Consider the following 13932-nt stretch of genomic DNA (forward strand, 5'->3'; position numbering starts at 1 on the left):
ACACATGGTCGCAGGGATATTCTTCTTTTATTCAGTGTCACAGGTGCGGCATGACCGGTTTCGGCTCCATTGCCTTTATCAAATGCCTCCATCACTGTTTCTAGCTAACACTGTCCAATTTAAAATGTAGAGTGCCCCACTTCAATTGGTGCAGACACTCTAGCAGGCAGGCAGAAGTTTTCCAAACTCGGTGCTCCGAGCTTTCGCGCTGCAGGTACACTTGCGTAAGTACTCTCCCCAGTGGGCGGTTCCTGCAGCTTCGCCTCACCTGCCTGGATGTCATCATGGAGCAAACAGAAGAAGCCCTGGATCATTCATTCAGCCGCCGTTATTCCACAAAATGCCAAAACGCACTGTCCTTGAGTAAGTAATTGCGTTCGTTTGTGTAGTCACAATTTGATTGAATCGGCACAGTTCTTTGGTGATTCGCGGCGGTTCGGCGTTTCCCAATACCATTGAGACTAACCAAGCTTTGCCACTGCTACCACCAAACTCTTTTAGAATGGGGGCTCTAAGGTGCGCGTGGCCGCACACCAACATGTACCACCAGAAACCTTCCCTTTCAGAAAGGAACAAGCCCACACATGGTCGCAGGGATATTCTTCTTTTATTCAGTGTCACAGGTGCGGCATGACCGGTTTCGGCTCCATTGCCTTTATCAAATGCCTCCATCACTGTTTCTAGCTAACACTGTCCAATTTAAAATGTAGAGTGCCCCGCTTCAATTGGTGCAGACACTCTAGCAGGCAGGCAGAAGTTTTCCAAACTCGGTGCTCCGAGCTTTCGCGCTGCAGGTACACTTGCGTAAGTACTCTCCCCAGTGGGCGGTTCCTGCAGCTTCGCCTCACCTGCCTGGATGTCATCATGGAGCAAACAGAAGAAGCCCTGGATCATTCATTCAGCCGCCGTTATTCCACAAAATGCCAAAACGCACTGTCCTTGAGTAAGTAATTGCGTTCGTTTGTGTAGTCACAATTTGATTGAATCGGCACAGTTCTTTGGTGATTCGCGGCGGTTCGGTGTTTCCCAATACCATTGAGACTAACCAAGCTTTGCCACTGCTACCGCCAAACTCTTTTAGAATGGGGGCTCTAAGGTGCAGGCAGGCAACTATAACTCACGCGACCGCAATCCTCTGCTGAGGATGTCAAATATTACATCACTGTATTTAGACACTTATTTACCCATGTCTTCTTCCATTAATTTTCAGCTATACATATATTACAAATATTTTTTTTTCAGAAAGACACATATTTCATCAGTGATGTAATATTTGACATCATCAGCAGAGGATTGCGGTCGCGTGAGTTATAGTTGCCTGCACTAACTATAACGGGAGAATTTCATTGGTTTTTCACGAGTGAAATGTCCTGCTAACTATAACATGTGTGAAACCTATGGTTTTTTCAGTGAATTTGCAAGGTTTTTTAAATGCTAATTCCTAACTATAACGTGTGTGAAACCTATGGTTTTTTCAGTGAATTTGTACGGTTTTTTAAATGCAATTTTTTTTTTGTTGAGATTTTTGGTAAAAAATTATATCCAACCTATGTATAAAATAATATATGTACTATATCCTGCATTATGGAATGGATAATTTTTTAAAAATTAATGTTTACATACAGTTGTACAGCTGTTTAGATCGCTCAGACCGCGCGGCTTCAGCTACTTTTGTGGCCCCGCCCGCTCTCTCTCCCCGTGGGGCTGCCTCCTGCATTCGGGATTGATTGCTCTTGCCTGGGGCTAGTTCCTCTGCCATCGGAGCGTCGTCTGAGCTGGTGGCTCGGGATTGAGGTTGCTGGGGTTCTGGGAGCTCCTCTGTTCACTTCCGAGGTATCACCAGGAGCATCACCCGGAGCTTAAAGGCTGCGGTGGGAAAAACAAAAGACTAACAGTGCAAGAGTTCAAGAGTTGAAGCAGTCTTAGGCAGGTAAAGAACCGGGGAGGCACTTGAGAGACAGTGGCGGTAGCCTGAATGTGTGCAAGACTTACATTTCCCCTCTTCAGGGCAGCAGGGGCGCTATCGATCAGCAGACGCGCGCAGTGTTATAATCAAGGACAGTTTGTCAGCTGTTCTACACTTGGAATGTTAGGTGGGCTATGCATATCTCCTGAAAAGCTGCCCCAAATATACAGAGATTGCGACAGAGGTGAAATTCATTCCGGGCAGTGCTTATACAGGGTTCAATCTTCATATAAACAGTGCAAGCCCTATATTATATTCTCTGAGGCGGTTAAAATAAATAACGAGGATATTTGCTACTACATGGGGTGCCGCTCGCCGGACTAATTTCTTGGATACTTCGTGGCTGCTGCTTGTCCCTGCCTGGGTCTGCTGAACTTACCGACTTTGCACTTGGGAGGCACTTGGGAGGCACAACATCGCTGATCCGGGACTGCGAGGACCAGGGTGCTCGCTGTTGTTCGATCCAGCACACCTGTGTCCTCTTCCCGGCCCCTCCCCCAGCCAGTTCATTACCTCTCGCGGCCCCCGCTTCGCGGGAGCCGCTCGCCGGACTAATTTCTTGGATACTTCGTGGCTGCTGCTTGTCCCTGCCTGGGTCTGCTGAACTTACCGACTTTGCACTTGGGAGGCACTTGGGAGGCACAACATCGCTGATCCGGGACTGCGAGGACCAGGGTGCTCGCTGTTGTTCGATCCAGCACACCTGTGTCCTCTTCCCGGCCCCTCCCCCTTTCCCAACGCCTTTGTAATTTAAGAGTCCCGCCTATCCACGCCAGCGGAACGCGCCCGGAGCGAAGACCGGGCTAAGAGCGGGCCGTTCGAGGTCTGCGAGGTCTGGTCGGGGCCACCCTCTTCTGTTCTTTTTTCAACATTTCTGTGTTGGAGCCTAATTGTTAAACCATTTATCACTGTATCCCCACAGTTAAGTCAGGGGGTTGCCTTTGTTGTGGTTGTTAAGCAATGTCCACCAGGTTAACACGTAGTATAGCCGCAAATGGCGGTCTCCCAATCAATGGCCCTATGGACGATTTTATCACCCGCACCAACACAGCTATAGACCATGAAATTTCCAAACTTCAGACTCGTGTCTCCCTGGAATTGGCATCCGCTAGGAGACTGTCCCAGGTAATCGATCTGTCAAAAAAATCCTCCCTGGGCCATATAGCCACTGCGGTTACTCCGGCGCGTCCAGCTATCCCCCATTGTGTAGTCACACAGGTTGATGTCCACCATACCCCGTCTTTTCCTTCACTACCCTCTACTTTAGAGCCATCGATTCAGGATAGTGCAGTGAATCTACCCACTATTCCTCTTAAGCAGGATGCTAGTTCTAATTTTTCCATCCCAGCAATGTTTTCACCTAGGTGCACCACTAGCAAAGATAATCAATCTAAAAGAAAATGCACCTCTCGGTCAGCTTACTGTCGTAAGAAGGCTAAAATTGCGGTTGCACAACATCTGAATTTGACTAGCGTTCCGGTTTCTAATCCCATAGGAGGGTGTGTGTTCAGGGAACAACCACATTATGAGGGAGTTAAAGAGGGGACAGTTTCTTCTTTTTCGACTGCCTCTACGGCCACTTTGGCAGAGGATGAGGGCTTACATGCAGAGAGTGAGGAAAGGAATGAAGGGGAATTTATAGGTTTAGTTTGGGAAACTCTTAAGAAACTTCTTTCCCCCCTTGATCTTAGACTCTCACGCATTGAGAATAATTTGCTTGAGATGGAAAAGAGCTTTTTGCTCTGGCCACTCTCGGCCTGAGAAGTCTAGAAAATCAGGGCTTTCCTGCTGCTGAGCCAACACCTCATGTTTCAATTCCTCAAGTCCCGCAATCCTCCGCTCCAGTACCAGCTAATGCACGATCGGTTCCTACATTGGGGACTGTGGGTGTGGATCATAGTTCCACCGCCCCCATACTTAAGGCTCCCAGGCGCCCCACCCCTCAACCATTACTCAAACCCAATGCAGGTGCACCGCATAGACCCCCTCCCAGTGAGGTGGCGTTCCATCCAACCCAGAGCCCTCCTGTCAAGAATAATTTTAGAGGGGGTTACATTGATCTCCCCCCAGAGGCCAATGATTATGTGGTTGTGTTGACGGGTGTCCCTCAGATGGGAAACGGCCAACACGAGAACCACTGGTCTCTGAAGAATAAGATAATGCATTGGCTCAATGCGAATAGACCAATTCCCAATGGACAGAGAAGCAGAATCTTGATGGTACGTAGAATCCCCTGGGTGGGCCCTACAAGGAAATCTAGTCCCGGGGATTGTATAGTGGTGACCTTTGAGGACCCTCATACGGCACACCACATCTGCTCCTGGCCTATTAGCGAAGGTTCTCTTGTTATACCTAGGCCATTGTCCTTTTTTTATCCTCCGCGTCTTAGATATACACGGGAAGAGGACTGGTCTCTAGTACATCACCACAATTGGAGGAGTCATCCCAAAAAATTCCAAGATTCCCCCATAAACTGGAATGGCTTCCCAACCTCGAATAGGTTTGTTGGTCTTGAGGAGGTAGATTGACTCGCATGCCAACCTGCTCCCCAAGTTCCTCTACCACAGGTTTTAGGGCACAATGAATGTTTTCCTGTGTTGATTGAACCTTCTGTTGCTAGCTCTCCAAGCCTAGAGGGAATGCATTGTGTTTTACCTATAGAGGCGGGTTTGAATGCGTCATGTATTTTTGACTCCCAAGCCGTAACGGAACGACTGGACCCACCTTGTATGATTCCCTTGCCTCCAATTCAGAATGTTTCACCAATTAGGAAGTTGCCTGATGTAGAAATGGCTCCCTACCACCACCAGACTGAGCCACTGCCTAGGTTAAATAGAACTACTGCGGGGGTGGTAGGACCTGTGTCCAATTTGGTTACACTAGACAACCCTCTAAGGCAGATCATCTCGGACGACCCCTTGCTAAAGATTATAAGCTGGAATGTGGCAGGGCTCGCCCGCAACTTTGAAATTCCTGAATGGAATGCCTTTTTGGCCCCTTATAACATCTGTCTTTTGCAGGAAACCTGGTGCCTTGAACTTGGGCATAGAGTGGGCTTTACGACCTACTTCGTCCCAGTTTCCCAACAACATGGATGTAAAGGTCGCCCGTCGGGTGGCCTTCTTATATGGGTTAATATCGCACTAGGTTTAAGTGTAAGCCAAAAGTCCACGCATTCCCCCGATCTCCAGAGGATAACCATATTATGCCCAGGGGGTAGGAAGCTAGAAGTTTTTAACCTTTATCTAAGGGGGCCAGGGGCGGATCATCTACTCTATCCTCTACAGGATTAAACAGCGATCTAGCCGCCTGCAGTATTGATTCTTACGTTCTCCTCGCAGGCGACTTCAATTGCTGTTTTGAACCACTGGCTAGGGAGGATATCCTGGACACTTGGGATGAGGACACAAGGAGAGGTATTCCCACCCTAACCCTAGATCCGATTCCCAAATGGTCTCAGAGTGCGGTAGACATCAATGCACTCTGTATGGAACATGACCTAAGACCAACTAACGGACGATCTAAATCGGATCCTTTGGGTGCGCACACCTATAACAGGATGGGTCATTCCTCCAGAATAGATTATGTTATGTTGAATTATAATTTGTGGTCATTCCATTATGATATGGAGGTTATAGCATCTTGTGATAGTGACCACAATCCTCTCTCCTTAACATTGATTCCGCCCTGGCAGGTTGGGAACTCAATTAAGTTTCCCCACAAATGGAAAACCTCTCATGAGCTTGTTCCTTCGTGCTGTGGCAGGCGCCTAAAGTGGGCTAAAGTAGCAGCGGACGAGGAAAGGATGGCACAGGCAGGGACCACTATGCTAGCGGTGGGGCCGCGCCTTGATGCCCTGGGTGCTACCAGTCAAATTGTTTTACCAATATTCACAGAAACCATTGCGGTGTTAAGTGATTTGTTTATTATACCCCAAATCAGCGTGAGGGTTTCTGCGAAAGGTGCTCCTAGGGCAAGAAATAAGTGGTATTCCTCTAAATGTCGGGTTGCTAAGGGGGAACTCATTTCCGCAGTGAAAAGCAAGGATCCAGGCAATATTAGATTGGCGAGGAAACTCTACAAAAAAGTTGTGGCAGAGGCGAAGGAGGCCCATGAATACAGTTTTTGGTGGGATCTAGTGGAGGCAAGCACCAGGAAAGACTCCAAGGGGTTTTGGGATCTGCTGAGAGCTAGGGACAAACCTCTTGATTTCCAGTTTACTTGTAATATTCCTGGTGATGTCTGGTTTGCCCACTTTTCCAAACTGTACTCTGTCCAATGCGGGGTACCCCATCTTAATACGGGTCTTCTCGCCAGCTTATCAGCCGAGATTTCCATTAATGCCTGTCCCTTCAGCACTGAGGAAGTTGAAAGGGCAATCAGCTGTATTGTATCCAATAAGGCTGCTGGACCTGATGGAATTCCGGGCGACCTGCTGAAGAAATATCCATCACTGTGGGGTAGATTAATTGCCTCACTTTTGAATGAGGCTGTGATGGGAGGTTCTCTCCCTGACTCTTGGAGGGGTGCTGAGGTCGTCCCTATTTTTAAAAAAGGCTGTCGGGACGACCCAGCTAACTATCGCCCTATTAGCCTGCTTGACTCAACACAAAAGGTCGTGGGCAAAGTGGTACTAGGCAGGATCTTGCAGTGGGTCGAAGAAAACCAGGTTTTGTCAGATTTCCAGGCAGGTTTCAGATCAGGGATGGGTACCATCGAGCAGACGTTTCGCCTCTTAATGATATATTGGAAAGTGGTTGTGCTGGGTGGGGGCAGCTTGTATTTAGTCTTTATAGACTTGCGAACTGCCTTCGACCTGGTCCCACGAGTCCAATTGTGGAATGTCCTCGGTAGGTTGGGCATACCTCCCTATTTGTTGGCCTTGCTCATAAAGTTTCATGAAAGCAACTTTGCCCAGATTAGATGGGGTACCCAGGGGGAAAAAACATCTCGTATTCCCGTAGATAGGGGCGTCCGCCAGGGGTGTGTGCTTGCCCCCACTCTGTTTTCTCTTTATGTTAACGGAGTGGTGGAGCATCTGCTTCAACAGCCGTCAGATGCACCATCCTTGGCTGGTAGGAAAGTTCCTACGCTCCTTTTTGCGGATGATACCCTCCTAATCTCAAAGTCACCAGTAGGTATCCAAAAGTTGCTTTCTAGCTTTAAGGCCTTTTGTGACATCAAGGGCCTGTCCATAAACATTAGCAAGACCAAATTCCTTGTTCTTAACCCTCCCAGGAAAACTGTTGTTGCTCCCACCTTGGACTCTGTTCCTCTTGATAGAGTCAATGAATTTGACTACCTAGGCATTCGACTCTGTGTCAATATGAGTTGGAAGGCGCACCACCAAAAGGTGTTTCTGACCCATAAGAGGATTACAGGGGCCCTGCTCAAGGAACAACGTGCCTCATTTTTAAAACCTATTGGGGCACTACTAGATATTTATAGGGCAAGGGTGGTGTGTGCAGCATTGTATGGTGCGGAATTGTGGGGCACACAGAGAGTTGACATCTTGACCCACCTTGAAAATAATTTCCACAAAGATCTCATGAAGTTACCCCATAGTACCCCTACAATTCCCCTCTTGCTAGATGCAGGCACACGCCCAATCTGCGAGCAAGCTAGGCTACGTCCCCTTTTATTATGGGCCAGGATATGGAATGTCCCTGAATTGAGTAGTTATGCAGTTGCCCTAAGCGAAATCTTATCCTTACCTGGCTGGCATAAGGTACTCTGGCTCAGGGAGGTTAAGCGACTTCTTTATGAGCTGGGTTTAGGAGATGCTTGGGTCAATAGAACAGCACCTTCAAAACAAATGCTAAAGAAGGCTTACTGGCTTTGGGTGGATAATGAGAGGTTGTGTAACCCTAATCATTGCAAATCTGTTGTCCAGTTTCTGCTAGTTAAGGAGATCCCTTTCAGAGAACCTTACCTGGACTCAATCCATAACCCAGGTGACAGAGCATTATACTTTAAATTCAGGGTGGGTGTTCTTCCCTTAGGATTTCTAACGTCTACTTGGAAACCTCCATTCCAAACTATTCCTTATTGCCCCTTTTGTGACTCAAGGGTTGAGTCCATACCTCATCTGTTGTTTGAGTGCCATGCCTATGTTGTGCCTAGGTCGAGATGGTTGAAGCCTTTATGTAGGAGTCTGGGCACAAGATCATACTTGGAAGCTCTACGCATATTGCGCTCAGATGCCCGTCCCTTCTTTGCCTGCTGTATGGCTAAATTTCTGGGTTGGGCTTGGAGGATAAGAACCGCAAGGAAACAGTTGTTACAGTAATGTGTTTCTGCTTGTTTTGGTTTTTAAAAACTTGGTTATTATTTTATTTTTGTTTCTGTAGGTTTTTATACTGTGTTCGCCAAACTGTTCCTTTTTCTTCTTTTTATTGATGTTTGTATCACTTTTATGATATGTTTTTATGTCGAAATAAAGTTCAATTCATTCATTCATTCATACAGTTGTACATCACAGTTATTATCTTCTACAACTCTTGAAACTTGTATTTTTTTTTAATGCATTTTTTGCCGTGCGCGTACGGTAAGCTGACGCTACGCGCTCCGTACGTCATAAGTACAGTGCGCTTACGTGATACGTACGTGACATACGCGTACATGCATGCGCGTTGCGCGGAAGCAACGTTGCGGTTACGCAGGGGTGTGTAATGCGCATGCGCGAGTGCGTCTTACGTACGCGCTCCGTAAGCACTCCGTAAGCGTCACGTTTGCGCATGCGTACTAAGCTTACGGAGCGCGCACGGTAGGTCATGTGATCCACAAAGAACACTTTTCATTGGTTGAAACTACTTTCAGTTCCAGAAACTTCCCACACCACACCCATTCCCCTCATTACCGTTTGAGATCCCCTAGGAGAAGGAGCTGAATTGACATTGAGATACAATGGCAGAGCAGCAGACCTCTTCTGAGAGTGAGCCTAGCAGCACCATCATCAGACAGAGAAGGAGGAAACAAAAGGATTCTTTTGTGTGGGAGTATTTTACTTTTCCAGAGGGGCAGAAAAAGGTCAATGCTCCATTGGTCACTTGCACACTTTGTGACCGTGTTTTATCTAGAGGAGATCCAAGGAAGAAGTATTCCTTTGGAAATCACTCTATGATGAGACACCTTAGGGATAAACACCCCAGGACCTTTGCTCGACATACTGAAGAAAACTCTTCAGTAAGTCACCGGAGCCCAACCTCAGAAGCTCAGCCGAGTACATCATCGGCAGCTCAGCTGAGCCCTTCCTCTGAGGTGGGAGCATCACCTTCTTCTGCTCCTCTGGACATTAACCCTCGATTTCGGAGGGTTTCAATGAGGTGTACAACGTGTTGTGGTCTTATTGTTTTTGGGGAGACCAGTGTTTCCCTTATTAACAATAAGATAGACCAGCACGTTTGTAGACGCTCATAATATTCCCATTCTTTCTTTCCTCTATCCCTGTATTAATCCAACGGCTCTTTTAAGAGCCAACCTTACCTCCCAATTTTTTTTTATTTTTTTTTAAGCTTTCCTTTTTGAAAAAAATGTTTTGCCGTGTGCGAAAGGGTGTGCTCATAGTGAAAAACCAGAAAAAAAAAATACATAACTTAGCATTTAAAAAACCGTACAAATTCACTGAAAAAACCATAGGTTTCACACACATTATAGTTAGGAATTATCATTTACAAAACCTTGCAAATTCACTTAAAAAACCATAGGTTTCACACATGTTATAGTTAGCTGTACATTTCACTCGTAAAAAACCAATGAAATTCCACGTCATAGTTAGATCAGGTAACTATAACTTGCGCGACCGCAATCCACAATGTGTAATTTCAGATGTCATCATTGATGTCATGAGTGATGTCACTGACCATGTCATGAGTGATGTACTATGTGACGTCATCAGCAGTTTATTGTGGGCGCGCAAGTTATAGTTACCTGATCTAACTATAACGTGGAATTTCATTGGTTTTTTACGAGTGAAATGTACAGCTAACTATAACGTGTGTGAAACCTATGGTTTTTTCAGTGAATATATATATATATATATATATAAATATAATCTACTGGCGGCAGTTAGGACCGTGTTTCCATAGGAAATCTCAAAATTCTATTTTGAATAACTTTGGCGCCGGTTGACGAATCTTCGCGAAATTTTCAAAACTAATGGGGCGCTCCACTCAGCTCCTACCCTGAAAGTCTCGGGGTGATTCGTCAAGCGGGGGCCGAGAAAAAAGGGGGGTCCCAAAACGTGTTTTCCCCATGCATTTTTCCATAGGAACTTTAGTCGAAGGTACAGCCCGAACAGCTGAACAGAATTACTTGAAATTTGGCAGAGAAGTAGTTCTCGGGTCAGGGAAGTGCCTTTTGCAGGTCTGGTGTCAATCTGTTCAGTATTTCCTGAGAAAATAGCATTTAAAAGCATATAAATATCTATACGCGCGCACCGTGCGCGAGCGAAATTCTGATTGGTTGTTAGATGTCAGTCAACATTCGAATCGGTCGAAATCAGGAAGTGTTGGCCGCCATTTTGTCTCTCGCACTGAAAAGGAAAGGGGGAAAAAAGGTGGAAAACGTGAAAAGGGGGCAGGTAAGAGTTCCTGACCCCCTAGCCTTTGTCAGGGGGTCACAGAAGGACCTTTCATTTTTTTTTTTAACAAATCGCGGGGTGCGCGCACGGTAAAAAAAAAAATATATTAAGAAATACTTAACTTAGCATTTAAAAAACCGTACAAATTCACTTAAAAAACCATATAGTTAGGAATTAGCATTTAAAAAACCTTGCAAATTCACTTCAAAAACCATAGGTTTCACACAGGTTATAGTTAGGTGGATATTTCTCTCGTAAAAAACCAATGAAATTCCCCCGTTATAGTTAGTTCAGATAACTATAACTCACGCGACCGCCACTCTATCACAAGGATGATGTCATCAGTGATGTCATGAGTGATACCACTGACCATGTTATGAGTGATGTAATAGGTGAAGTCATCAGCAGTGGATTGCGGGCGCGCGAGTTATAGTTATCTGAACTAACTATAACGGGGGAATTTCATTGGTTTTTTACGAGAGAAATATCCACCTAACTATAACCTGTGTGAAACCTATGACCATGGGTTTCTAGAAGCCGAGTAAATCTGGTATGACAAGAACAAAACAATGACTGACAGAGTGGTGCTCTGGGTGCACTATATAGATCTATTTTTAATCTGGGAAGGATGTGAGGAAGAACTCTAACTCTTCTTAAAATCTTTTATTGAAAATGCATTTCATTTAAATTTCACCCACAACATAAGCCATCAGGAAATTGAATTTCTAGATACATGAGTATATATTAAAAACAAAAAGATCTGTACCACTCTATATCGCAAAGCTACAGCATACAACAGAATTCTGGTGGGGAATAGCGGCCATCCCAGATCACTCCAATGGAGTGTACCCTATGGGGAATTTCTAGGTGCACGGAGAAACTGCCCGGAGAAGGAAGATTTCATGTTACAATTGGACTTAATGTATACCAGATTTTTAGGAAGAGGATATCCAATGGTGGTCCTGGATAATGCGAAATTAAGAGCTATGAACAAGAGGAGAGAGGACCTATTGTATCCTGGACAGCTCACTGGTAAGAAAGAGGAAAGCAAAGATGAATTGAGGTTAATCACACAGTTCAATACCTCCAGTGGTATAGTCAGATATACTTTGCAAGAACATTGGAAAACACTCCGACACAATGAAGATCTAAGATCCTGTACCCAAACCCATCGTAAAACACAATTACTTTGATAAACAAAAACAGAAAAATCCTGTGTATAATTGGCTATGAACGAGTGGGTTCTACAAATGTCATAAATGGATGCCTCAACATAGTTTATTGTATATGATTAATTAAAATCTTTACAAATTTTGAAAAAATAAGAATAAAACAAAATCTTTATATACATGAGTAAAAGCATCCCGTAATGTTACCACCTTAAGGCTTTTTTTTTTTAAAATAAAATCCAACCAACATTGATGGTATCCCTAGGTTATTAGCTAAAGTGCAGGTGCTGAACCATCAGAATGTAATGTTATATTTGCGTTATAAATACATTTTCTAAATACATCTTTTCCATTGGAAATACCGTGATATTGCTTTCAACCTTACAATCAGTGTTTTAAAGACAACAAGCTGGAAAATTAGCAGGCCCTGATAAAAATAACAAATACCTGGAAAAGGGCAAAATGATACAGTAAAATTTAAAATGTATGTTAAAAGCAAGCTTCTGAGGACCTGCTGAATAAATTGTCTCTTAATGAATTTTGCATTAAGTCCGTTTGTTGCATAGATGAGTCAACTAGACATGCCGGCATTCTTCATACATTTTTATTTTCCTCCAGATTAACTTGCCATTAAAGTTTCCTTTCTTCGGCCAGGTATTTTACTTCCCGGCAGGCCAAGATTATAGAGGACCCTTCCATCCAGCATGTCACGTCTTGCCTGCACGTGCGAATATTCAATTAATTAAAAATGCGTTTTAAATACTGTCTCCTCAGATCAATAACTGCTGGGCATGCACATAGGAGGTGAGTTAAAGTTTCCTTAAAAAAGCCACATAATCAACAATGCGCTGCTTGTTGGTTATTTATCCAAGATGGCTGTAGGTCTTTTGAATCGTGCAAGCCCATCCGATAGTCTGAGAAGCTCTTTTTTAAGTGCATGCTAAAATGGATGCAATCATCAGGATGTGGTAACATTCACTGAAGAAAAAAAGAAAAAAGAAATATCAGAGAAAGGATCTCATGTGAGACAACACACATGGTCTATGTCCTTGAATGCCAGTGCTGAAATAGATATATCGGCAGCACCATAAATAAACTAAAACTGCGTATCCTGCAGCACCTAAGAGTGATCAACAACAAAGACTTTACTTATGCCATGGCGAAACATCTTTGGACAGACCACGAAGGAGATTCAAATCATTTATCATTTTATGGAATTGAACACCTATCGTGGAAGATAGGAGGAGGTGACTGTGAACTCATCCATATGGATTATAACGGTTGGCAGGGAGATACCGTCAGAATTAATATGGATGCAGAATTGCACAATTTCTTGTGAATCTCCCATTTCTTGACCACATTGTCTAATAACGTTTGTGCCACACTTGGAGCTTAAATCATTTGCAATGAAATTACAGTATGTGTCTTGTATGATGTCCACGGACTCATTTTGATGCCAGTACTGTACTGATTACACAACTTCAAAGTCACTACAGGTTCCACTCTTCAGTTACTTTACCGATTAAACCTTGTGCACCTTAAGACCTTGGATATCAGTATTTCATTTAACACTATTCCCTCTTTACGATTTTAAGCTCCGACCGCTGTGGAACCTTTAATAGAGAAATATGAGAAACTGCTACTCTCACATCATTTACCAACCCACTGCTTGGTTAAGCACGGTACACTTTAGTATATGATACCGCCCTAAGATTTCTGGCCTGTCTAAATTCATGAACTAAAGGTTACATACATTCTGTAAGCTATTAATCTGTTTACAAAAGTGCACTTCAAATGCATCTTTTTAAACATACCTTTAAATACATCTGGGAATTGATACTCTATCCTTAAGTGAAATATGAATGCACTTTGATAACTTGAGCATTATTACCTTATACAGTACCCTCCCCTTCCTCCTCTCCCCCCCCCACCCCCACTTTTTTAAGGTCACTATGAACTAGTTTGGGACTTTTTACAGAGAAATAGGAGAAACAACTGTTCTCATGTTATGTATAAACTCATTTCCAGGTCAAGCACGGTGCACTTTAACATTTAGTATCTATTGCTGCTGCCTATTGTCTACAACAAGTAATTAAGGGGTATATATACACCCTGCAATTTATTAATGTATTAAGAACAGTGCACTTTCTACATATCTCAAAAAAATATACCCGAGAAAAATATACCCGGGAACAGGCACTTTGTCTTTTATAAAT

General features: G+C 44.2%; 1 long non-coding RNA gene across 6 annotated transcripts in view; it reads right to left on the reverse strand.

The window, feature by feature from the left end:
* Nucleotides 1–11195: 11195 nt before the first annotated feature.
* LOC146822579 (uncharacterized) overlaps nt 11196–13932 on the reverse strand; it is a 64392-nt gene continuing 61655 nt past the window's right edge. For all 6 annotated transcript variants that reach the window (XR_014962054.1, XR_014962052.1, XR_014962053.1 and 3 more), the window contains one exon: nt 11196–12694. This is a non-coding gene — a long non-coding RNA (uncharacterized LOC146822579). The remainder of the gene's footprint in view (nt 12695–13932) is intronic.

Source organism: Triturus cristatus, chromosome 5_2, assembly GCF_964204655.1.
Source record: "Triturus cristatus chromosome 5_2, aTriCri1.1, whole genome shotgun sequence".
Lineage (NCBI taxonomy): Eukaryota > Metazoa > Chordata > Amphibia > Caudata > Salamandridae > Triturus > Triturus cristatus.